At 34.7% G+C, this 6520-nt stretch overlaps 1 protein-coding gene across 2 annotated transcripts in view; it reads right to left on the reverse strand.

The window, feature by feature from the left end:
- Positions 1 to 6520, reverse strand: part of GALNTL6 (UDP-N-acetyl-alpha-D-galactosamine:polypeptide N-acetylgalactosaminyltransferase-like 6) — a 2035427-nt gene that overhangs the window by 468563 nt on the left and 1560344 nt on the right. The window lies entirely within an intron of this gene.

Raw genomic sequence — 6520 nt, forward strand, 5'->3', positions numbered from 1 at the left:
TGCTTTATAATTGATTATTATATTTGAGACTCTGTATTTTTTAGTTTGGGTATGTAAGCACTCTGATATGTTACAACTCACTGTGAAATCTCAGGTCCTGAAGCCTGTCTCCAGGACAGGAATTCAGGTTTATTAATGATCAAGACGCCATCACAGTGGAGAAATTCAGGGGAAAGTCTGATACAGAGGATTAGGTCACCTCCTTTTTTTCTCTTTAGTTGCTGTGAATGGTGTTTTTGTTATTGTTGTAGTAGGTTTTGGTCTACTGAAGAGAAGTCTTGGGAAATTAGAGAATTTTATAGTACTTATCCCTGTCACTAATCCATAACGACTCTTAGTAAATGTTGGCAAACCCAGCATGCTTGTACTAAGCTTGAAGTCAAATGTACTGACTCTCTAAAACTTTGTTGACAGCACTCAAAATTCATGGACAAATCATTTTAGATATATTATCTCAGCAATTCTTTCTTCAGAACAGAAACTCCCAATCCCCATGGCTTTATCATATGCTGAGAAAGTTCTTTACATACAACTGGAAAAGAATAGAGCTATTTCTTAAGTTTTAGACTATAGTTGTACCAGCAAACAAAAGTAAAGTAAAAAAAATGAGCTTTTTATGATAAATATCTCAATGAAGGAAAGATTGAAGACAAATAGGACATTAAAAATAAGAAGCAAAAGCTTAGGAAAAAGTAGAGCAGGTCAAGAAATTATTATTATTAATTTTCAAGGATGGCTACCCAGTTGAATTTTTATAAGTTATGCATATGATAGAAATTCCCATATTATATTCTATTAAAGAAATAAAATTGTCTCATTTTCTGGGAAAAACGGACATTTTATCATGAATTCATAATATCCATATACCATTTTAGCTCTTTAGCTTTAAGTTATATGTATTTTTAACTTTTTCATCAAGTCAAAAGTAGTGAACATTTTTTCCTCTACTCAAAACCCTTCAATGGTTTCTCATCTTCCTCGAGGTATAAGTAAAAAGTCATAATAGACCTAGCACTAATTTCTTATCTGACCTAATTATATGCCATGTTTCCTACTCCTCAACATGTCAGGATAGTTTCCTCAATGTCAAGATAATCAGAATCTATCTGAAATAAATTATGATAGAGAATAGGACCACAAAAATACAATGTTAATGGGAGAAAGCAAACTGTTTCTGGAAATCCTTGCAAATTGATAGGGGGAATTTTTTTTGCCAGATTGAGAACTGTATGGTAGGTGCCAGTTATTGTGTTGATATGATTAAATTTCTGATGATCCATGGTTCGTCTCCACAATCCATCTATCTTCAGTACAAATGGAACAGACATATTAAATAATAATGTGATAGGAGTCACTACCTTTGCATATTTCAATCTTTTAAGTAGGAATCATCTCTGAAGCTCCAAAGGAATGTGATATTGCCTTTGAATTGTTACCTTAATAGGTAGGTAAAACATGGAGGCCTCCGTTTCACCATTTCTAACTGCAAGGTCAGCAGCTCAAATCCTCCAGCTGTTCCACAGGAGAAAGATGAGGTTTTATATTACTGTAAAGATTTACAGTCTCAGAAACCCTATGCAGGGTCACTATGAGTCAGAACCTACTCAACAGTACACAGGCACCACCATTACATTGTCTTCCAGTTTAAAAAGTATGTTTCACATATAATTATGTATTCTACTTTTAAAAATATTTAGCATTATAGTTCTGCCTCAAATGCTTTTTGGAATGAAGTGATGTATATATATATATATACAGGCTAAGTGGTACATAAAAATATTATGTTAAGTTTTTATGTTTTAATGGTTGAATAGCTGGCCATAATTTATCAATGATTCTCTAATTGTTTGACATTTAAACTAGCTCTTTTTATCAATATACATACTGTTGCTACTAGCATTTTCATACTTACACTTTTGTTCAAAATTAGGATCGATTCCAAAAAATTAAGTTATTGGGTCAAACATTATAGAAAAGCTCACAGCATATGATGCACTTTGTAAGATTTCTTTCCTAAAAGTGAATTAACACTGACATTAGCAGTATGAGAGTATCAATTTAACTGCTTCCTTGACTGGGACTTATCTTTATTAAAAACCAACATTCCCCATGTTCACAATACTCTTACTCAATATTATGCTAGAAGTCTTAAAAGGCAAAAAGTGAAAGGAAAGGATCCAAATTGGCAAAGAGGACATAAAACTATCTCTATTTGTAGATGATATGATCCTATAAATAGAAAATCCCAAAGACTTAGCAAGAAAAGTACTGGAACTAATGGAAAGATTTAGCAAAGTAGTAGGGTACAAGATCAACATACCAAAAAAAAAAAAAAAATCCATTGTATTCCTTTACAATAGCAAAGAGAACATTGAAAGGTAACCACAAAAACAATATCATTTAAAACTGTTGTTGTTTTAAGGCACCACGGAGTCAGTACCGACCCATAGTGACCTTTTTATGCACAGCAGAATGAAACACTGCCCAATCCTGGGCCAACCTCATTACTGTTGCCACGCTTCAGTCCATTGATGTTGCCACTTGGCCAATCCATCTCACTGGGGGTCTTCCTCTTTTTCTCTGACCCTCCAACTTACTAAATATGATATCCTTCTCTAGTGACTGGTCCCTCCTACAATATGTCCGAAGTATGAGAGACAAAGTTTGGCCATCTTGGCCTCCAGGGAGCACTCTGGCTGCACTTCTTTCAAACCGGATTTATTGTTTCTTTTGGCAGCCCATGGCACTTTCAACATTCTCTTCCAACACCTTAACTCATAAGCATCAATTCTTCTACAATCTTCCTTATTCTCTGTGCAGCTTTTGCATGCATATGAGGTTATTGAAAAGACCATGGCTTGGGTCATGTGCACCTTAATCCTCAAGCTGATATCTTTGCTCTTCAACATGTTAAAAAGGTCTTGTGCAGCAGATTTGCCTAATGCAATACGTCGTGTGCTTTTCATTTAAAATAACCACCCCCCAAATGATATACTTCAGAATAAATCTAACCAGAAATACAAAGTTCTATAAAAGGAAACTGAAAAACACAACTACAAGAAACCATAAATGGAAGAATATACTATGCTCATGAATAGAAAGATTTAACTTTGTGAAAAGGTCAATACTACCAAAATTGAGCTGGTACAAAGCAATCTCAGTTCAGATTCCTTTATCATTCTTTAAAAAGGATCTAATCATCAACTTTATATGGAAAGAGAAGAGATCCTGGAGAAATAAAGCACTTCTAAAGAACAAAGTAAGAGACCTCACACTATTGGTGTATAGTTTTCCATAGTTATAATGCCTTTTTCTGTTTTTGTTACTAGGGTAATACTGACCTCATAGATTCAGTTAGAAAATGTTTCTCCTCCTTATATTTTCTGAAACATATCCTGGAAAATTGGTATTATTTCTTTCTTAATTTATCAGTAAAAGTATCTGAGCTATTCCTTTATTCAATAGACTATTATTGTTGAATCAATATTTAAAAATAAAAATGTTTTATTGTGTATTCAGGGAAAGTTTACACAGCAAATTCAATTCCTTTTTTTTTTTTTTAACAATTTCTACACAATTTGTTCAGTGGCATTGGGTACATTTTCCATAGAGTGCCCACTTTCTTATTTCCATTCTGGTTGATCCATATCCAGTAATCTAATTTCTCATCACACATTATTTTTCTTCTTTGCTTTTGAGTAACTGATGATCTTTTGGTTTCATAAAGATTTTTTTTAAAGGAGCACAGTACTCATGGATGATACTGTTCATTTTATGATTCAATCTGTTATTTAGCTAAAAGATTACCTCATGGAATAATTATGATTTCTGGTTTAAAAAGCATTTGAGAAAAATCATCTTGGGGATCTCTTATTTCTTAACCAATCCAGCAATTCTAGCCTTTTTAAGATTTTGATTTACGGTCCACATTTTGCTCCCATTCTATCAGGATCCATTTGTTGTGTTCTTGATTAGAATAGTCAGTAGTGGTAGCTGGGTAGTTGGTGTTCAGATTCTTGAATTTCACATTCTGATTCTTTGTTTTATGATATCTCTTAGCCTTTGACTTCTGTTTTGTTTTTCTTTCACTGAGGGTTTGGTTCTTGTAGCCTTTTCCCCAAACTTTTGACCTTTTGCCATATATTTATCTGATTCTCTAATCCTTATCTAATGACTTAAGTATGCTCCCTCCCTAATTACTTAAATTAATTGATTATTACATGAAAGTAATAAAGGCTTACTATGTACCACAAAAAGGTTGATTTGAGAAATATCAGACTATAGATGTGGGAAACACTTGGAAACAGAAAAAAATGCAATACTATTGTACAAAGTCTACTATAGAAAGATGAGCACAGAGTCTAGCAAACTCTGCTGAGGATTATTGGAAAAGGCTTCACCAAAGCTGTGCCATTATATAATGGGTCTTAAAATAACATATGGAATGTTCTGCAAAGCAGAAGGGGTAGGTCATTTTAGATAATGAAGGCAAAGAAAGAGACGCATGGGAGCAGGTTGTTTTAGGAGAACAGAGGTAAACTCTGTGCTTAAACATAGGGTGCATGAAGTTGAAAGACAAGATACATCTGGGAAAATAAATTGGGCTAATTATGGTGGGTCTTAAAATGCTTTATGGGGATTAGATAAGAAAAAGCCCAAATCCATTTCAAGTATGATTTTGTTTCTTAGGGAGAAAAAGTGAATGGCAGTGGGCAGGGTTAAACCAAATGCATAGATTATTGGTGTCAGGGAGCTAAGTTTGCAATGTATAGCAAACCAAAGATGGCAGGAACTTCTAGTCTCTACTAATAGAATCCTATTTTTTTTTTTTTTTTTTTAGGGATAGCAATGTGTCCAGCTAATACCCTTCTATTCACATTGCCATGGACACAATTTTGACCAATGATATATAAGTGAAAATAACTAAATGAGAATTTTGAGAATATTGTTTAGAAGGAACGCTGTTGATTGTCATGTTCCTTCAGGTCATTGCTCCTTTCCTGTAGATGTGGCTACCATCTTGCAACTATAAAGAAGATAGCCATCAAGCAAGGATGAAGGAGAATTGTCCTTGGGTGAACACTGTCCTTTTGATGTCAAATGGTTGATCATTCTAAGATATAGCTGTCTCTCTAGTGTCATTGTTCCCCTTATAGACGTGCCTATTGTTGGTTGAAAATTGAATTATGGTGTTGAGTTCATTTCCAGACCTGAAGGGTTAGGAATGAAGGTGGAATGGACATAGGAAGCACAGGGAGGAAACAGGACAAATAATGTTACATTTTGGGAATTACAATCAATGGCATGAAACAAAATGTGTATGAATTGCTGACTGGAAAATTGATCTGCTCTGTAAAGCTTCACTTGATTCACAATAAAAAGTTTTTTTTTAAAAAAAGGAAGCAGAAAGTTGTAAAGATTATCCTGGGTTACTCACAGATTCTAACTTTATCACCTATAATTTTCATGAGGAAAACAAATCATAAAGCCACTCTTGGTTGAATTCTCAGTTGGATGGATGTGAATACATTCCTAATTGATACTTTGGGTTATTGAGACTGAAGACTTGAAATAAAGACATGATATAGGGATAGGATAGTTGAGATGAAGAATTCAAATCAAGAGTCATTTCTAAATAGTACTGACAGGATGATCAGTTTCATTGGGTGAAGTAAGTGAAGTAGGTAATGTAGTAGCACAAGAGTGGGAGACATTCATTGTATAGGGAAGATACCAGAGTGTTTCACATGTTGACATTATGGCTTTAACAGTTTCTTTAAGTTAATGTTATTGAGTCAACTCGAACTCATAGCAATGCTGTGTAGGGTTTTTGAGGAGCAGTTGGTGGGTTTGAACTGCTGACCTTGTAGTTTGCAGTCCAGTGCTGATCCTACAGTGCCACACCAGAAGTTCTTAACAGTTTTCAGGCCCAATGCATTTCTCTAGTTTTTCAGATAATTGTTGATCCCGACATTTGTCCAGTCCCAGAGCTTTCTTGAGAAAACGTCTTACCTTGTGCTTGTTGTTTTTTGTTTTTAATTGTTCATTGGGTAAAGGTTTACAGACAAGATCATCAGTTTTGCATTCAACAAGCCATATGCGTTGTTTCATCTCAATGATTGCAATCCCTTGGTTGTCCTGCTTCCTTCCTGTGGTTATTATTGTTGTTAAGTGCCATTGGTTCCAACCCATAGCAACCCTGTGTAGAGTTTCCAAGGAACAGCTGGTGATGTGCTGTGGAGTCGATTGTGACTCATAGCAACCCTGCATAGGGTCTTTGAAGCTGTAAATCTTTATGGGAGCAGAAAGCTTAATCTTTCTCTTATGGACTGACTGGTGGTTTTGAACCTCTGAGGTTAGTAACCAGACTCATAACCACTATGCTACTAGCACTCCCTGTGATTACCCATGTACAGATATCCTCTTTCAAACTAAAATATTTGTGGTATATATATATATATATATACATATATATATACACATATTGTTGTTGTTATGTGCTGTGGAGTTGGTTCTGACT

Source organism: Chrysochloris asiatica, unplaced genomic scaffold (assembly GCF_000296735.1).
Source record: "Chrysochloris asiatica unplaced genomic scaffold, ChrAsi1.0 scaffold00066, whole genome shotgun sequence".
Classification (NCBI taxonomy): Eukaryota; Metazoa; Chordata; class Mammalia; order Afrosoricida; family Chrysochloridae; genus Chrysochloris; species Chrysochloris asiatica.